Source organism: Scyliorhinus canicula, chromosome 4, assembly GCF_902713615.1.
Source record: "Scyliorhinus canicula chromosome 4, sScyCan1.1, whole genome shotgun sequence".
In the NCBI taxonomy this organism is placed as follows: domain Eukaryota; kingdom Metazoa; phylum Chordata; class Chondrichthyes; order Carcharhiniformes; family Scyliorhinidae; genus Scyliorhinus; species Scyliorhinus canicula.
This window is the reverse complement of record NC_052149.1, coordinates 61844326-61865126: the sequence shown is the minus strand read 5'-3', so window position 1 is coordinate 61865126 and position 20801 is coordinate 61844326.

Here is a 20801-nt window from a genome sequence, read left to right as displayed (position 1 = left end):
AAGGATTTGCTGTCAGCTGGAGGAAGCTGTCAGTGAAGCAAAACCTTTATTTTAACTTGGTGAGGCAAACAAATTAGCTGATGTGATGTTAGTGTGATCAAGAAACTGAGTCTAAAAATTGGTTAGAAACACAATTTAGGGAATTTAAAAAAATCATAACATAGAAAACTATTAAAAACCATACAGCTCCCACCTATTGTGAATTTGCGAGTTTGCTGCATATGTTTATGTGTATTTCTTACTTCAAAGCAATGCAGAGATTATGCTAGTTCGAAGTCTACAACAGGTTAATTCACAGTACTTGAAAATACCTCAGCAATCATAGACATTCTTCATACATCTTCACAGCTCTGACCTCTCAGGTCTTTCTTTCTCTGTAAGCTTTAATTTACTTTAGTTCTCAGAAGCTACACCCAGACTGAGAACAGTGAACAAAGATCAGTCAGGAGACTAACATAATCAAATACTGATCAATTAAACCATTGAAAGCTATACTTCTCCTTATCAAAAATCAATATCTCAGTTATTTGTTGATGTAAATCATTTAACATGATTAACTACAAGGATTTGAAACATAAGGGGCGGGATTTTCCGTTTTGTGATGCGGAAATCGTGAAACACGATTGGACGGAGAGTAGGTTCTGAAGCCAAAATTCACGGCAGGCGCTGACTTGATGCCAAATTGCAATTCACCATCACCTCGACAGTGGCGTCAATGAATACTGGAATGCACGTAGAGTAAACACCATTTGAATATCATGGGCGGGATTCTCCAATAATGGGGCTATGTCTCCACGCCCGTGAGAAAACGGGCGCGAATCACTCCGGACTTTTTATGAGAAAATCCGGGGTGATTCTCCATTTTGAAGGGGGCTAGCAGGGCCTAGAGGAGTCCATGCAGCTCCGGCTGCCGATACGGGACCCTGCACTTCCGGCGCAGGCCCCGCGTGACATGGCGGAACCACACAGCGGTCCAGGGCCGAAGAAGTAGGCGCCCCCAGATCGTACGCGCCTGCTGATCAGTGGCCCCCAATCACGGGCCTGGCCGTCGTGCAGGCACCCTCCTCCTGGTGACACATCACCCCGCCCTCCACCAGGACGGCCACTGCAGCCGCGGCTCCGAGCTCCCGCCGGGTGGAACCATACGTGAACAATGCCGGCGGGAACTCGGCCGGTCGTCCGCGGACAATCGCCGCGGGGGCCTCTTTCAACGACCCCCGCCGCGGCGACCGGAGAATCGGGAGAAAGAGTCGCGTTCCGCGCCCCATTCTCCGCCCCCGTGCCAGGCACGATTGCAGCGCTCAGGCTCGGAGATTCCCGGCCCACTAATGGGCCCGACCTGGTATTCTCCGAGGTCTCCACAATTCTCCTCATCCGAGTACCCAAAAGTGTGGTTCACTTGTGCTTTCAAAAATCGTGAAACCAGTGTGGTGAAGGAGAGAGGGAGGATCTGGGACACAGAGAGGAGGGATTGTGGGCTGCCAGCCAGACACTGGTCAGGCTGGCTGGGTTTGGGGGGGACCCTGCCAAGGCCAGGGGCAGGGAGGGGTGGGGAGAATAGGCCGAAGGCTGGGGTGACCCCCCCCCCCCCCCCCCACAGGACTAGGGCGGTGATGGAACACCATTACCAGCCATTACTGTGCAGCCACTGACCACGCACCTTGGCCCATGGTTCTGCAGAGTGTCACTGGACGTATGGGTGTCCCCACCTCCATACCTCCCCCTCCACCACAACTGCCCCCCCACCACACACACACAAACCAGAAGCCCCCCCCGGTGCCAGACACTGACAGGGGCAGTGATGCGGGAAGGTGGGAGGGGGGGTAGGGGGGGGGGGGGTCATGTGGGGGGAGTGGGTTATGTGGGGGCAGAGTCCGCAGTGCCAAGTGGGGCCACCATGTAGCCTGGTGGACCTGGTTGGCCATGAGGGTTTGCACCACAATGGATATTAGAATTCAACCAGCTATGGTGGTCTTCCTGCTAGCCGCTGCAGCCTTGGGGGTTGGCCTGCGGATGTACAAGCAGGAGCTGCTTGAGGAGGAGACGGAAGCTGCAGCAGTGGAGTGTGCAGCAGCGGAGTGTACTGCAGAGGGACAGGTGGCGGTCGCTCAGTTTGGACAACCAACCACCTAACAGGCCGAGTAGGAAGAGGTCAAGGAGGCCTCGTGTGTACCGGCACCACCTGTCATTCGAGGGCCGGCCAGACTGGGCATGCCATCGAAGAGCAGAGAGACAGTGTGACATATCTGCCAGATGATGGCACACCTGGCACCACGAGAGTATGGGGGAGGACACCCACTACCAATGGCCGTCATGGTGACGGTCTCCCTGAACCTTTATGCCATAGGGTCCTTCCGGGAGCCGAATGGGGACCTGTCTGGGATCTCACAGGCCTCAGTACACAGGTGCATGCATGCCATCTGGAGGCCCTGTGCGCCTAGGCAGCACAATACATCCATTTCAATGCGGACCAATCCCTACCAGGATTCCTGGGAAATGGGGTTCGACAATAAAGATTATTATTATTATTAAATGGGGTCTGACCAGAGCCTTATACAGCCTTAGAAGTACACCCCTGATCTTTTATTCTAGCCTTCTTAACATTGCAATTTCCTTCCTAACTTTCAACTGAACCTGCACATTAACCTTAAGATAATCTTGAACTAGGACTCCTAAGTTCCTTTGTGCTTCTGGTTTCCTCTTGGTCAAGATATTGGCACTAAACAGTGCTGCCACCATCTTCCAAGCAGAATTTGTCAGCTTGCTGGAAGGCCTCCAGCCAGCCTGAGATATATTGTAGCCCGCCTCTCCTCCACTACATCCAGCAAATGGCTGAGGGCCCCATCCATAAACCTATGAGTTGCTTTCTTAGCTTCCATCCTCCTGGCTTGAGTGAGAATGAAGTGCTGTGAGACCGTTTAAATGCAACTGGATATCACTTCTGTTAAATGCAGCCCTTCAATGAAGTGCTCAGATGACACCTGGGGTATGTGAATCAGACGCTTCACACCACAGGGCAGCATTTTTCACGTGGGGAAAAGAAAATTCCTCTGAGTGCATCAAAAATGCGGTTCAGATCGTGCCACCAGGGCCAATCTCAAGTCTGGCATGCATGGGTAGTGAGTGGGAGCGGGCATGTGCGAGGCATCACAGCAACTGGGGGGATTATGGGGAGCGGGGAGTGAATGACAAGTACTGTGACCATGCGAGGTGGGTGGGTGTATGTAGAGGTGTGAGGGGTGTGCAAAAGGAGCATGAGGAGGAAGACTCACCCTGGTTGCACGAAGAAGATCATTCATCTTCTTTTGGCACTACAGCCCTGTCCTGTTATGCAGTGAGCTAGCACTGGCAATGGCAGCCACAGCCTCCCAGATGGAGTTGGTTACTTTGCTGACAGGACATCTGCCAACCGTGGATAGAGGGTTTCCCACCTCTGCTTGTCCCCATCTAGAGGTTTGCTGAGGGCTCCCAATTTGGTGACGTGATGAGGTTGTTAAATCGTCCTCAACAGGATGGACGCAAACATCGTGATTTGGATCTGGTCCAGTGAGGGTGGGGTTCAGATTTACATACTAAGTGAGCAGTTAGCAATTAGGCTTGCTTAAATATGTTGGTGTCCAATGCTCCTGAGGCCCGGGAACTAACGGCCGTGCCTGGGAGACCTCACCAATACGCTGTTTAGCACTGGTCCACACAAATGTGGACCAGGCTTAACGGCATCTGGGGAGTATCCCAGGCAATTGGAGGCTCCCGGGTGGTCCGTCTCTGGGCAGGGTGCTGCCCTGGCACTCATGTTGCCACCCAGGCAACTTGGAACTGCCAGCCTGGCACCTTGGCACTGAGATCCTGGCACCTTGGTAGTGCCATCTGGATGGCACTGCTAGACTGACCAGGGCACTGCCAGGTGGCAGTGCCTTAGTGCTAGGTTGCTCATGTCAGGGACAAGGCTGGGGTATGCCCTGCTCTTATGAGGTGAAGTGAGGGGGTGCTCGAGGACCTCCTAGCGGGTAAGGTGAGGTGTCCTGGGGTTGAAGGGGGGTGGATGGGCAGGGTCTGAGCAATCAGGGCAGCATTTAAAAATGGATTGTAAGGAAATAAAGTAATTGTGGCCTTGGAATGGTGTTCCTCACTGTGGCCAAAACAAAGAGAGTCTTATTTACTAACCGGGTCGTTCTGGGCACTGCAGTTGCTTAGAAACACCCTGCAATATGTGCTCAAAACAGACCATGTTTTTGGGTCGTTAAATTGCAGGTAACAGATGAGGAGCATATCAGCCATGACAGAATGGCGGAGCAGACTGTATGGACCGAATGGCCTAATTCTGCTCCTACATCTTATGAACGTCTAAATCGCGCCCCAATATTATCGATGCCATCTTGACAACAATATTGCTGAACAATTTCATGCTGTTTCTCTGCCAAGAACAATAATAACTATCTTTAATGTGTTTGCTACACGCTCTGATGCATAATCCATAGAAAGATCAGAATTAAGTTGCATGTCTACGTTAACCTGGGGTTGACTAAAATTAATTGAGATTTGTCTACATTGGCAAATTTCAGGTGCCAAAGGCATTTTGACATTAAGAAGATGGGGTTTGGTACTGTCAAACTAAGCCACCCGAACAAATTGTCTATCTTAATTAAGTACCACCATGTCAAATTGAGAATGCACTAGCACACAGAATATTTAACTAGAACCTGTCACTGTCAGACAACACAGACACAGTTACTAATTATTCACTAATCTGAGGCCATGCTGAGTATGTTATCTTCAATCTGGTGTCAATGTAGATTAATTCAAAACATTATTTTATCAAGTCAAGTGTGATAGTTGAGAGTTGACTGTTTCACTCAGTATGAAATAAACAGTACAAGCCTCACTGAATATAGAAAGCTTTAAAGCCCAACTTACAGTACAGAAAGAGGCCCTTCAGCCCATCGTGTCAACACTAGCCATCAAGCACCTATCTATTCTAATCCTATTTTCCAGCACTTGGTGTGTAGCCTTGTATGCTATGGGGCGGGATTCCCCGCGCCCGCGCAGGGTCGGGGAAAATTTCCGCCATGCCGCTCCGATGACCAGAGTATCGCCGCCAATCACGCCTGCGCGGTCGCTGCGACGGCAGTCGAAAGCCGCTGAAATAGGCCCCCACGGGCCTATTCACCATGGGCGACCGGCTGAACTCCCGCTGAGTTCTGCCAAGACCCACTGGCTTGGTTCCAACCTGGTACCACCAGGAGGTCAGACCTACGGCTGCGGTGGACATCCTAGTGGGGGGGGGGGGGGGGGAGACCTGACTCCAGGGGGGCCTCCATGGGTTTCAGGCTCGCGATTGGGGGCTTCCGATTGGCAGGCAGCTGCAATCTGGAGGGGACCTACTTTCTTCCGCACGGGCCCGCTGTTAGGTCCTCGACATGTTGTTCTGCGCCGGCGCGGAGGCGGCATACATGTGCATGTACCGGTGCAGAGATGCAAACATGCACATGCGCCGGCACGGAAACCACTCCGGTGTTTACGCCGGCGTCAAACTTGGCCGGGATGTCGGAGAGTCCTGGCCATGGTATTTTAAGTGCTCATCTAAATGCTTCTTAACTGTTGTGAGGATTGCCGCTTCTACCACCCTTTCTGGCTGTGAGTTCCAGATTCCCACCACCTTCTGGACGAAAAAACTTTTCCTTAAATCCCCATCAAATGTCTTGGCCCTTACCTTAAATCTATGGCCCTGGTTATTGACCCCTCTACAAAGGGAAACCATTTCTTCCTATCTACCCTATCGAGGTTCCTCATAAATTTGGACACCAAAGTCAGGTATCCCCTCAACCTTCTCTGCTCGAAGGAAAATAACCCAGCCTAGCCAGTCTCTCTTTATAGCTGAAAAGCTCCAACCCAGGCAACATCCTGATGGATCTCCTCTGCACCTTCTCTAGTGCAATCACATCCTTCCAAATGTGCGGCGACCAGAACTTCACACTGTACTCTATCTGTGGCCCACTGAGGATTTTATACAGCTCCATCATAACTTCCACACTCTTTATTAGTGTCACAAGTAGGCTTACATTAACACTACAATGAAGTTACTGTGAAATATTCTGTGCCTCGTCTAATAAAGGCAAATGTCACATATGCCTTCTTAACCACCTTATCTACCTGCCTTGCTGTCTTCAGGGATCTATGAACCGGAACATCCAGATGCCTCTGATCCTCTGTATATCCTAATGTCCTATCATTCATTGTATATTCCCTTGCATTGTTCATCTCACACTTTTCAGGATTAAATACCACAAATAGCAAGAGACCCAGCACTGATTCCTGTAGTACACCATTGAACACAGGATTCCAGTCACAAAACCAATCTATAATCACCACCCTCTGCTCCTGCCACAAAGCCAATTTTGGATCCAATTTGCCAAATTGCCCTGGATCCCATGGGCTTTTACATTTTTGATCGGTCTCCCATGTGGGACCTTGTCAAAAACCTGACTGAAGTGCATGTAGACTACATTAACTGCACTGCTCTCATCGACACACCTAGTCACCTCCTCAAAAATTATATCATAACTGTCAGACATGATCTCACCCTGACAAAGCCATGTTGACTATCCTTGATTAATCCTTGACTCTCCAATGTAGATTAATTGTATCCCTCAGAATTTTTTCCAATTACCTCCATACCACTGATGTTAGACTTACTTGCCTGTAATTGCCTGCGTTTTCCCTACTTCCTTTCCTGAATAATGTTACCACATTAACTGTCCTTCAGTTCTCTGGCACCTGTCCTGTGGTCAGAGAGGATTTAAAACTTAGCTCCAGAGTCCCTGCTATCTCCTTCCCTCACACAGCAGCATAGGATACATCTCATCTGGGCCTGGTAATTTATCCATTTTTAAAACTGCTGATACCTTCTCCCTCTCAATGCTAATCTGTTCAGTTATATCACAGTTCCCCTCCTTTCTTTCTATATCTGCATTATCCTACTCCATAGTGAACACAGATGCAAAATACTTATTTACCTTGTCTACCTGTTTTGGCTCCAATCAATGATTGCCACTTTGGCCTGTAATATAGAAACATAGAATCATAGAAAATAGGTGCAGGAGTTGACCATTTAGCCCTTCAAGCCTGCACCGCCATTCAATATGATCATGGCTGATCATGCAAATTCAGTATCCCACTCCCGCTTTCTCTCCACCCCTTTACCTAAACTGCTCCCATTCAGATCATAATCTGCCTTTCCGTTTTTGCCACCAAAGTGGATAACTTCACATTTACCCACATTATATTGCATTTGCCAAGTATTTTCCCACTCAGCTAGCATGTTCAAGTCACCCTGCAACCTCTGCATCCTCCTCACAGCACACACTGCCACCAAGATTAGTGTCGTCTGCAAATTTGGAGATATTGCATGCAATTCCTTTGTCCAAATCATTAATGTATATTGTGAACAGTTGGGGTCCCTGCACTGAACCCTGCGATATCGCACTAGTCACTGCCTGCCACTCTGAAAAGGACCTGTTTATTCCCATTCTCTGCTTCCGGTCTGCCAACCAGTTCTCTTTCCACGTCAATATATTACCACCAATACCATGAGCTTTAATTTTGTGTGGGTCCTTGTCAAAAGCCTTTTGAAAGTCCAGATACACAATATCCACTAGTTTACCCTTGTCCAATCTACTGGTCAAAACCTCAAAAAATTCCAGAAGACAAGGGGCTGGGGCTTGAGAGGCCAATGTTTTCAATGGAGATTTGAATCATTCAGTAAAGGGTGCACATACCTGATGTTGATTGTTCACTCAGCTGATAATTGTTAGCATGCTCATGTAAAGGCAAAGAGAATTGATGTTTTGTGATGATTTAGGGTCATGGAATTTTGATCAGGTTGACAAAAGAATGTAAGGATCTGGGCCAAAGTTAGACTGTGTTACACACAAGAGGCTTCAGTGATGAAATGTGCTTAGATATTCCCTGCAGCAGCAATTCAGGAGTCCCCTGAGTGTTGAAAAATGTGGGGCGGGATTCTCCACTTGCCAACGCCAATTTCGTAATCGGCGATCGGGCGGAGAATAATTTTTCATTTTTTAAAAAAAATTTAGATTAGCCAATTATTTTTTCCAATTAAGGGGCAATTTAGCGTGGCCAATCCACCTACTCTGCACATTTTTGGGTTGTGGGGGCGAAACCCACACAGACACGGGGAGAATGTGCAAACTCCACACGGACAGTGACCCAGAGCTGGGATCGAACCTGGGAACTCAGCGCCGTGAGACAGTTGTGCTAACCACTAGGCCACCGTGCTGCCCGAGAATAATTTTTCATGACCGAATCGTGGGCGGCGCCTGTTTTCGGATGCTCCATCCCCTCCAAAACGGGATCATCGAGGAGTACACTGCATGTCGTTGGGACGGCCTCAGGACGCGACCTGAAGGCCCTCTCCGATGCTCCACCCCCAAAGGGACGAGTTCCCGACCGCGCGGTTGACTCATGGTCTCAGCGGTCGGTAACCCGGCCTGGCGGCTGCGGACTGTACCCAGCACCGCCACAATCGGGCAGAGTCGTGCTGTAGGTGGGGGAGCTTCAGTGAGGGGGACTGGTGGGGGGTGGCCTGGGGGTGGCGAGGGGGCATCCAGGGGGTCACTATCTGGCAGGTTGGTTCTGCACGTGGCGTGACCGCTGCAGGTCGTCGGCGTGCGCATGCGTGGCCACAGACCCGGCAATTCTCTGGCCGTTTATTTTGTGAAGGGCGTGAGTTTGATGTGGCACAGTTTCTGGACCCTCACCTCGCCGACTTTGTCTTCGGAATTCCTCCGGACATAGCCTTAAAATCGGAAAATCCAGCCCGTGGGCTTTGAATTTCACGTTTGGTTCATATTGGCCCTGCACAATGTGTTCAGGAGTATTAAGACCCAGAACTAAACTAAGCCCTTGAAGAGCTAAAGAGGTATTTGGTATCCTGACTGGCATGGTGACAGCCACGTGTGTGGCCCTGAAAGGCGGTATAATGACACACCACTGCCACTTTAAGAGATTTTAACGTTATTCGCCAATGGTCAGTGCACTCTTGTCCAAAAGGACAACAAGGAGGGGCATTCACACCTCTCCACCGAAGAGCAGAGGCAGCACAAGATCCATTGCAGCAATTGATTGATGGCTTTCTCCCCCGAGCGGCTGCATTCGGACATTTGCCATGTGTTAGCTTTAATGATGTGTATCTTACCTGCTTGCCCACTGTTGCCTTACTCCTTACCAGTTGTTCATCAATGTGATGGTATTCACAGAACAAGCATAGGCAGCATGACATTTTAATTAGTAGCGACATTTACTTTACACTAATGTGTATTTCTGTGCACACCCTATCACTGCTGCCGTGATTTTGTCCTTAGCAGAGCATATGTAGAACCGTGATTTGCAGTATTTCTGTGCAAAGATTTATATATGAAGTATCACAAATAGATGTCATCAAGAGAATTGGAGAGATGAAGTGGATATTTCTTCTCCAAGCAGCCCATCTTCGGAATGATGCGATTGTACACAGTTAAAGTATACCCTGGCAACGCTACTTCTCTTGAGAGATTTCAATGACCAGACTTCTGAAACTTTTTTCCTGGGATGAAAACACACCAGGCAACATGAGACATTAATGATTCTCTGCAATCATGGCAGTACATTTAGTACAAATCTTTGTTCTCAGGATGTGGAAATGATAGCAAGGCCATATTTATTATCCATCACTGGCCATTTTGCCACTGTCTTAGTCTTGCACATTGGTCCAGTTTTCCTCTGGTCTGTGATGATCTCAGCATGCTGTATAGTGCTGGCAAAGATTGAGGAAGGCAGTTGAACGGTTGCTTGTTGGAAATTACCTGCAACTGTTACATGTTGTTTTAGCTCAGTGGGCTAGACAGCTGGTTTGTGATGCAGAATAAAGCCAGCAGCGCGGGTTCAATTCCCGTACCAGCTGAGAATTCTGGGGTGGGATTCTCCAATAATGGGGCTATGTCCACACACCCCCGGCAAAATACAGGCGAATCACTCCGAACTTACCTGGAGAAAGTCCAGAGTGATTTTCCTACCTGGAGGGGACTAGCAGGGCTCCGGAGTGCTCCTCGCAGCTCCGGTGGCTGATACAGGGCCCTGCACGTCCGGTCAGGGGTCTGCGCATGTGCACGCCGATGGCCTGTGTTGGCCACCCCGCACGACATGGCCGAACCACACCGTAGAGCGACAGCAAAAGAATGGCCCCCCTAGATCGCGCATGCCCACGGATCGGTGGCCCCCAATCGGTAGCCTGGCCATCCTGGAGGCCCCCGTGGTGAATGATCCTCTGCCCCCCACCAGGGCGGCCGCGGACTGAGTCCGCAGCTGCCCCGCCGAGTGCCCGCTAGGTGGAACCATGAGAGAACCACGCTGGCGGGAACGCAACCAGTTGCACTTAGAGAATTGCCGCGGGGGCTCCTGACCGGCGCCATGCCAGGGACCGGAGAATCGCAGGAGTGGCGTGGATCTGAACTCAGGTTTGATGCCCATTCTTCGCCCCCGCGCCGAGCGCGATTTTGGCTCGGACAATCCAGCCCCTGAATTCTCCCTCAGTGTACCCTAACAGGTTCCGGAATGTGGCGACTCGGGGCTTTACACAGTAACTTCATTGCAGTGTTAATATCAGCCTATTTGTGACAATAAAGGTTATTTATCTTATTTTTAAGTCGAGATTTTGTCTAAATATTGCTGTAGACTTGCATGGGCTACTTAATTGTCAAAATAGAGCCCAAAACTGTGGAATAATTTGCTACTAACCTTTCTTCTCACCTTACAATATCGTTGCTAAAGCAGCTGAAGATGCTGAGCTGTGAATGTTGCCCTGACAAAGTCCTGTAGTTATGGTCTACAATGGTCAGTCTCCTCTGACTACTATCATCTTCCTTTTTGTCCAGTGTGACTCCAACCACCACAATGTTTTTCCTTAGATTCCAAGACCCTCAGATTTTTTAGAACTCCTTGATGTCAAGAATAAATATATTTTAAAAATCAGTTAATTCGCAACATTTCAAACGACATGAACGATAGCGAGTAGAGAATAACTGCCTTCTTAGATGGTTTGTGATTGCCTTACAAATATCAATTTCAATAAACCAATCATAGCTGTTCTTGCTGTTATTTGATGAAAGCCATGCGACATTCACACTGTTGGCACCTTTCCATGGAAGGTTTCAGAATCCCTTGTGGTCCTTTGGCATTTTGTCTATTTCTGATGTCACTTAAATTTGTATTTCTGACATCATCAGAGCGTTGCACTGGCTTTTGTGGATAGTTCACAGCCTCTTGTAAATAAACCCTTGCACCGTGTTACAAGAACTTGACGTTTGCCACCTCTGATTCTTTCTCTTTACGGCTCCACCAAAGAACATAAGAAAACAGAAACTAGCAACGAGATCTGGGCCATAAATAAAACTGGAGAAAAACAACTTTCAACGACAATTTTGTGATTCAGAAGCAATTATTGACGGAGATCCAGGCTCATACACCATCGGGAATGAGGTCGGGAGAAATACTGTCGTCTTGCAAAGTGAAATTATCATTGTGCCAAGTGAAACCAACTCTCAAGTAAGTACTTGCACACCGTACAGTTTGGAGCAGGGCGTCAGCAAATTAACCAGTCAATCACGACAGCCACTAGTGCAAGTGAAAGGGTTTTTCAATAAAGCTATCGGACAACTGCAAATTGCTGGGGGCTTACTTCAAACAGAGGATCAAAGTTTTCAGTCTACTTACTGTTGTAATGGGGAGAGCTGTGCAGACCACGTGCGTGGCATTGAAACAGGCCATGGGAACGCAAACCTATGGGGCTGCAACTCTGCAACCTACTGCCTGGGAATCAATAGCAAGGCACAAAAACAGCTAGTCTCTTTTTGCATTGTGAGGTTGACTCCTTTAAACAGAGAGAAAATAAATGGCAGGTGATGCACGATCAATTGCACAAAGACTTGAGTTGGGTACAACTGAGTCTTTATTGCTCCAAGATGTGTGGCCTCCCGCAGCAGCTGGCGAAATGGCTGCAGCATGGAGGACACACATATTTATACTCTGGAGCCGCAGGCAGGGACTACCGACGTACCTGTAGTACAGGTCCTACCATACATCCTCTAATAGAGGTGCAACAGTGGTTTACCACATTCATCCCCTGTTAAAATTGAGTCCGGCGGGGGTGGTGGAGAACTATATACAACAAATGAGTGATACATTTACAATATTGGAGAGAAAAAAAATGTCTTTTGAAGTCCAGTGGACCAGTTGGAGGTTTAACCGGTCCGGGGCCTTGATGTGCCACTGGGTGCGACGCAGTGGTGGCGGCGATGCCGATGCTGGTCTGATCTTCGGTGACTCCGGGAGCATGCCGAAATCCTCTTCATCCTCGGGCGTGGGCAGGGGGAGGACGGATGGTCCTGGGGGGGGGTTGCTGCTGGGAGGGGAGAGGGGTGTCGGGCCAGAGGGGTGTGTATGTGCGGAACCTGCTGGTGACAGGTTCCTGAGGGAGACAGTATCCTGGCGGCCGTCGGGGTATGCCACGTAGGCATACTGGGGGTTTGCATGAAGTAATTGCACCCTCTCCACCACCTTGTCTGCCTTGTGGAGTCAGACGTGCCTACGGAGCAGGACGGGTCCTGGAGCTACGAGCCAAGTCGGGAGCGACACCCCTGATGTGGACTTCCTGGGGAAGGCAAAAAGACGTTCATGGGGTGTGTTGTTAGTGGTGATGCACAGTAGTGACCGAATGGAGTGTAGTGCATCAGGGAGGACATCCGGGTGGTTCCTGGACCGTAGGGCCAGTTGGACGGCCCTCCATACCATCCCGTTCTCCCTCTCTACCTGTCCATTTCCCCAATGGTTATAGCTGGTTGTCCTGCTGGAGGCGCTACCCCTGCTGAGCAGAAACTGACGTAGCTCATCACTCCTGAATGAGGATCCCCAGGCAGCACGGTGACACAGTGAGTTAGCACTGCAGCCTCACGGTGCCGAGGTCCCAGGTTCGATCCCGGCTCTGGGTCACTGTCCGTGTGGAGTTTACATATTCTCCCCGTGTTTGCGTGGGTTTCGCCCCCACAACCCAAAAATGTGCAAGCATGGTGGATTGGCCACACTAAATTGCCCCTTAATTGGAAAAAATGAATTGGGTACTCTAAATTTAAAAAAAAATTTAAAAAAAAATGAATGAGGATCCCCTGTCACTGTGGATGTAGGTGGGGAAGCCGAACAGAGCGAAGATTGTGTTGAGGGCTTTGATGACGGTGGCAGACGTCATGTCGGGGCATGGGATGGCGAAGGGGAATCTGGAGTACTCATCGACCACACTGAGAAAATACGTGTTACGGTCGGTGGAGGGGTGGGGCCCTTTGAAATCCATACTGAGGCGCTCAAAGAGGGGGGAGGCCTTCACCAGGCGCGCCTGGTAGAAGTGCGGCTTGCACTCCGCACAGACATGGCAGTCCCTGGTGATTGTCCATACTTCCTCGATGGAGTAGGGCAGATTGCGGGCCTTTATAAAATGGTACAACCGTGTGACTCTCGGGTGACAAAGGCTGTCGTGCAGGGCCCAGAGTCGGTCTACTTGTGCACTGGCACATGTACCTCGGGATAGGGCATCTGGGAGCTCGTTGAGCTTGCTGGGGCGATACAAAATCTCGTAATTGTAGGTGGAGAGCTCGATCCTCCACCTCAAGATCTTATTATTCTTGATCTTGCCCGCTGTGTGTTATTGAATATGAAGGCTACCGACCGTTGGTAAGTGAGGAGAGTGAATCTCCTGCCGGCCAGGTAATGCCTCCAATGCCGCACAGCTTCAACAATTGCTTTGGCCTCTTTTTCAATGGATGAGTGCCGGATTTCTGAGGCATGAAGGGTGCGGGAAAAGAATGCCACGGGTCTGAGGGTGGCGGCTAGGGCGACGTCTGATGCATCACTCTCAACATGAAAGGGCAGTGTCTCGTCTACTGCGTGCATCCTGGCCTTGGCGATATCGGCTCTGATACGGGCGAAGGCTTGTTGTGCCTCGGCCGTCAGGAAAAATGAGTGGACTGTGTGAGTGGGTGGGCCTTGTCGACATAGTTTGGGACCCAGTGGGCGTAGTATGAAAAGAACCCAGGCAGCGTTTGAGAGCCTTGGGGCAGTGGGGGAGGGGGAAGCTCCATGAGGGGGTGCATGCAGTCGGGATCGGGCCCCAGAACTCCGTTCTGGACCACATAGCCGAGGATGGCTAAGCAGATCGTGCTAAACACGCACTTCTCCTTGTTGTAGGTGAGGTTTAGGAGAGCGGCGCAAACCATCCCGGTCGACCATTTGGTCCATCTCCCTTTGGAAGACCGAGACCCCGTTGGTGACGCCGAAAGGAAACCTGAGGAAGTGATAGAGGCGACCGTCTGCCTCGAAGGTATGGACGGTTTGATTTACGATTGGGGAGCTGGTGGTAGGCGGATTTGAAGTCTACCGTTGAGAAGACCCGGTACTGCGCAATCTGATTGACCATATCAGATATGCGTGGGAGAGGGTACGCGTCGAGCTGCGTGTACTGATTGATGGTCTGGCTGTAGTCCACGACCATTCTGTGTTTCTCCCCAGTTTTAACTACTACCACTTGGGCTCTCCAGGGGCTGTTGCAGGCCTCGATGATGCCTTCCCAAAGCAGCCGCTAGACCTTGGACCTGATGAAGGTCCTGTCCTGGGTGCTGTACCGTCTGCTCCTGGTGGCGACAGGTTTGCAATCCGGGGTTAGGTTTGCAATCCGGGGTTAGATTTGCAAAGAGGGAAGGCAGATCGACCTTTAAGGTCGTGAGGCCGCAGACAGTAAGGGGTGATAGGGGCCTCCCGAATTTCAGGGTTAGGCTCTGGAGGTTGCACTGGAAGTCCAGGCCGAGTAGTAGGGCAGTGCAGAGGTTAGGGAGGACGTAGAGGCGGAAGCCGCTGAATTCTATGCCCTGGACCGTGAGTACCCATACTGCGTGGTACAGTACCCCCAGATCGCCACGGAATGGGATCCGGAGGCCATCGAGATTCTTTGGTTGGCAGGGTGTACCGCGAGGGAGCAGCACCTTACTGTGTGCGGGTGGATGAAGCTTTCGGTGCACCCGGAGTCCAGCAGGCAAGAGGTCACGTGTACGTTGATTTTCACACTGGTCGATGCAGTGGCCAGGTTGTGCGGACGAGACTGGTCGATGGTCACTGAGGCGAGTCATGGTCGGTCGTCACTCGTGTCGGATGATGGGGAGCCCGGGGGGGCACAGGTCCTGGAACGCTGGCGGTGCCCATGTGCCATGGGGGAGACAAGATGGCGACATCTGAAGATCGTGAGGAGAACAAAATAGTGGCACCCATGGGCCGCACGTGGCGGGGGTTGAACAGGATGGTGGCACGTGTTGCACGGAGGGGAAGATGTCGGCACCCTCTGGCCGCGCTTGGTCTGAGGGGGAGAAGATGGCAGCGTCCACTGGCCGCACGTGGTCTGAGGGGGAGAAGATGGCGGTGCCCACTGGCCCGATTGGTCTGAGGGGGAGAAGATGGCGGTGCCTACTGGCCGCGCGTGGTCCGGGAAGGTGAAGATGGAGGCGCCCATTGTCCGTAAATGAGGGGGGTGGGGGCGATAGTGATGACTGCACAGACCTGGCACACCGTGGCAAAGTGCCCATTCTTACCGCAAGCCTTACAATGCATAGGGCGGGGTGGGCAGCGTTGGCGGGGGTGTTTCTGCTGGCCACAAAAGTAACATCGGGGACCCCTGGGGTTCACTGGCTGGCGCGTGGCGCAGGCGTATTGGCTGGGTAAGGCCCCACTGAGGCAGCCGTCTGTGGGGTCCACGATGTGTAGGAGGGATGGGGCGCGCAGCTGGGGGTGTGGGCCTGAATGTTGCGCGAGGCGACCGTCATAGAGAGCGCTAGCTTCTTTGTCTCTGCTCGGTCGAGCGTGGCCCCTTCTAACAGTCGCTGATGTATGAGGTCCAACCCAATCCCCATAACAAACGCATCCCGCATAAGGAGATTTGAATGTTCGGTGGCCGTAACGGCCTGACAGTCACAGTCCTGGACGAGTGGGATTAGGGCCCGCCAGAAGTCTTCTATGGACTCACCAGGGAGTTGAGAGCGAGTGGCGAGTATGTGCCTGGCAAAGACTGTGTTCGTCTTCTGAGCGTAATTTTCTTTGAGAAGCGTCATGACTTCGGCGTACTTTGGCACGTCCTGGATCAGCGGAAAGACGTTGCAGCTCAACCTTGAGTATAGTATCTGTATTTTCTGAGTCTCCGAGACAGGGCTTGGCGCCGAGTTGATGTATGCCTCGAACCAAGCTAGCCAGTACTGAAAATTCCTTTTGGCATCGCTTGATTGCGGATCCAGCTGCAGGCTATCCGGCTTGATACGGAGGTCCATCTTTTGAAATTCGTAGAGCAATAAATTGATGCACGATCAATTGCACAAAGACTTGAGTTGGGTACAACTGAGGCTTTATTGCTCTAAGATGTGTGGCCTCCCACAACAGGCAGGGACTAACGACGTACCTGTAGTACAGGTAGTACCTGTAGTACCGACGTACCATACATCACCTAATATAGGTGCAACAGTGGTTTACCACAGCAGGGAAGACAGGCTAAAGGTTGAGTAGCACAGATCAGAGAGTTGCATTACAAAACTCAGAATCAGGGAATTCAAAATGACTATCAACCTTGTATTATGTGCTGATCAATACCCTCTTTCACTTATCGGAGATCATTTTGAAAGCCTCTCAACTGGCCAAATATTTTGCAAAATCTACCTCTCCCAAACCTATCAGCAAATGAACACAGCTATTGAGTCTCAGCCATTACGGACCATGGTTAACACCTAAGGATCTGTTTCGGTATCATCAGCTTCTGTTTGAGATAACGTCAACACTGGCTCTCTTCAAATGATCTATGGATCAGATCATGAGTGTGCTATCATGTGTGCAATGCAACCTGGGCAACATTTTGTTTATAGGTTTGAACGATGCAGAGCATGTAAAGAACCTAGAAGCTACTCTTGCAAAGCTCCAACTACATCATCTCAGAATCAAGAAAGAGAAGTGCAAATGTTTTAAATCTGCTATTCACTATCTTGAACACATCATCAATCAAGGCGGTCATCACAAAGAACTGACAGAGATCCTGGATACTCCATGACTGTAGAATGTGACTCAGTTAAGGTTGTTTCTAGGATTATTAAGCTACTGTGGAAAATTCGTACCACATTTAGCAACATGACTGAAGCCTTGACACACGTTGCGTAACAAACAAGCTTGGCTTTGGATGAAAGATTGCAAGGATACTTACCAAAATGTCAAAACAATTACAGGAATCAGACTTATTGGTCCATTATAACCCAAACCTGAAGCTGCAGCTTGCTTGCGATGCATCATCCCATGGAGTAGGAGCAGTTGTCTCGCATATAATACAATCAGACTCAGAGCAGCCAATAGCATTTGCTTCCAGGACATTGTCTATCACTGAGTCCAACTATGCTCAACTTGAGAAAAAAGCTCTCAGCATGAATTTATGCTATTTGAAAGTTCCACCATTATTTATTTGGCTGTCAGTTTACTCTACTGACTGACCATCATCCCTTGACAACAATTTTTGAGCCGTATAACGGGATCCCTTCGCTCGCTGCTAGTCAACTACAAAATTGGGCATAATCTTGTTCGCACAGGATTATGTCATCTAATATTGTAGGTCTGAACAGCACATGAAGGTGGATACTTTGTCTAGACTGCTGCTTCAAAATAAACATGACCGGTGTTGGAGGTACTATATTGGCATGGATAGAGAATTGACTAATGGGCAGGAAATGGTGAATGGGAATAAGGGATTATTTTTCAGATTGGCGACCTGTAACCACGAGGGTTTCACAGGGATCAGTGCTTGGACTGCAACTGTTTACAATATATATGAATAACTTGGAGGCAGGAAGCAAATATATTTGCAGATGCCACAAAAATAGGGGAAAGGCAAGTTGCAGGAAATATACAATTTACAAAGAGACATTGACAGGTTTAGTAAGCGGGCAGAAAGTTGGCAAATGGAGTATAATGTGGGAAAATGTGAAGTTGTTTACTTGGAAGGGAGAACAAAAGAACACAGTATTACTTAAATAGAGAAAAACATCAGAACGCTGCAACACATAGGGATTTGGGGGTACCTATACGCGAAACACAAAACGCGAGCACAGAGCTGCAGCAGGTAATCAGGAAGGCTAATGGAATGTTGCCAATACGCCTAATTTAGAAGAATGAGAGGTGACCTTATTGAAACACAAAGGATCCTTAAGGATCTTGACAGGGTAACTGTTTCCTCTCACGGGAGAGTCTAGGATCAGAGGAGGGTCAATTTAAGATTGAGATGAGGAGAAATTTCTTCTCTCAGAGGGTTATTAGTCTTTGGAACTCCTTGCCACAAAGCTATAAGGGAAGAGACCTTGAGTATATTTAAGGCTGAGATAGATAGATTAATGATCAGAATGGGAATCAAGGGTTACGTGTAAGGGTGGCTAAGTGAAGAATGTTGGATGAGCTATGATCCTATTAAATGGCGATGCAGGCTTGAGGGGCTGAATGGTCTACTCCTGTTCCCATTTCCTTTGGTCTTATGGTCTCTCTGGTCCAACACCCCCTCTTCTCCAGTCCAACCGGCCCCTGCCTCCTCTGTACAACTCCCCCCAGCACCACCCCACCGCCTTCAGTCCGACCGCTTGTCCCCCTTCTCTCCGGACTGACCGTCCCCTCTCTCCAGTCACACTGCCACTCTCCCCTCCTGTCTGACCACCCCCATCTCCAGTCCAACCACACTCCCCACCTCTCTGCCATCCCCTCCCCATGCCCTCGCATCCCCCAATTTCCGAAACTTTAAAACTGACCTGCTCCTTTTATTGCCATAAAAAGAGGGAGTGACTTACCTCTGTGAATTCCAGTTATTCCACAGCGATGCTGCCGGGGGCGTGCTTCACTGCTCCTGTCTCACCCAGCCTGAGCGAGGTTGGGCAAGACATGGGCTTCGGAATCCCAGTGAAGGTAATCCGGCGAAAGGGGCAATCCAATGGGGGTTGCACTCTGATAAAGTTATGGGCTAATATTTCACAAGGTATTTAAAAAATGGCAAGATTGAATGTATAGGTATCAGATACAGTTAAAGTTAACTAATGCCATAATTGAATGGCAAAATTACATTGAAAAAAAACAACTGATCAGGTGGCATTCCCTTGGGAATGACTTAAAATTTCTGTTAGTGGCTAGAAAAGCCAATGGGCCCTTTGTAAGATTTAGCATGGTAGTTAGCATTGAGGAGTAAGATATAGATGAAATGTAAATATATATATTTTGTATTCATTTTCACTATTGAAGATGATACAGTGGTGGGTATAAATACTTTAGATATTAAATGTAAATGCATAAATGGCCTTAGTTTGGTCTGAGGCACTGATCAGGTTGTTGGGTCTGATAACATTTAACCTCGAATACTGCAGAGATTCATAAAGGTCCGAGGCGAGTCATTAATTTAGCTGACTAATAGTTCTTTGAGATTTGAACGAGTTTGAGTTGACTGGAGAAAGAGCTTGATGCATGAATGCTTGAACACACGTGCCAAGCCCCATTCACTGATATAGAGATAGGAACAAAGGAACAAGGGTAGGCCATTCAGCCCCTTGAGCTTTTTCTGCCATTATGATTGTTCTGTATTTACCTAGTTTTGTCCTTATCTTGAAAGTAAAGTTCTATTATTCATGTTTCTAACAGGCTCGAATAACATAATTTATCTGCTGCTAAATGAAATTCTAGCTATGCTGAAGACATAATTCAATGATTCATGGTTTGAAATAAAATGCCACCCAGCATTAATATTTTTCACTCAAAAAGCATTGTTTTATTGACATTTGTGGACTCAAATAATTAATAGAAAGGAAAACAATGTAATAGGGGTGTGAGAAATTATATGGGCAATACATTTTCTTAGAGGTTCTGCACCTCAAAATCTCCCACTCCATCACTCATGGTGTGTGGAGAGAGGGCAAGTGAGACTGTGTGTGAGGGGTGGGGGAGAAGAGAGAGTGCGTGCGAGAAGAGGGCTTCAGACAGATGCTGTGTGGGGTGGTCCCAGACATGAAGCTGCGCACAGGGCCTCACTAACTATATACTCGCCACTGGAAGCAAGTACCAAAGAATCCTGAGGCAGAACTCCAAGAGAATGACTGTCAAAGAAGGAATTCTGAGAGGGTTGCATTTCTACGGATTGATCACCCAGAGGATGTTGTAAAAAACAAGGCTTAAAGTTGTGAAGAGGATATTTTTCTGTTTGTAAACCTCTTCTAAAATTTAATATCCATAAAGTCCTGCCTTGCTTTACTTGGTTAAATTGTGTTCAAACCAAAGTGAATTTATTAAGTGGAGAGTTGGGATGGTTGACATCCATTCAGCTGCAGCTAACAAGATCAGATAACAGGAAATAAATTATAACAGTTAAGACATGGGGTGGGATTCTCTCAGCCCAGGCCGGGCCGGAGAATCGCTGGACGGGCGCGAATCGTATGACGCCGGCCCAAATGCCAGTCTGCCGATTCTCTGGAGAGCGGAGCTTCAGCACCATTGGCACCGGCGAGGTCGGCGCGGCGCCAGTCGGGGGCCGGTCTATTGCCCCCCCCCCCGGCGATTCCTGGCCCGGGACGGGCCGAGCGGCTGTACAAAAAAACCCAAGTCGCTCCTGCGCCGTTTACACCTGGTCTCACCCGGTGTGACCTGGGTGTTAATGGATCCGGGGGTGG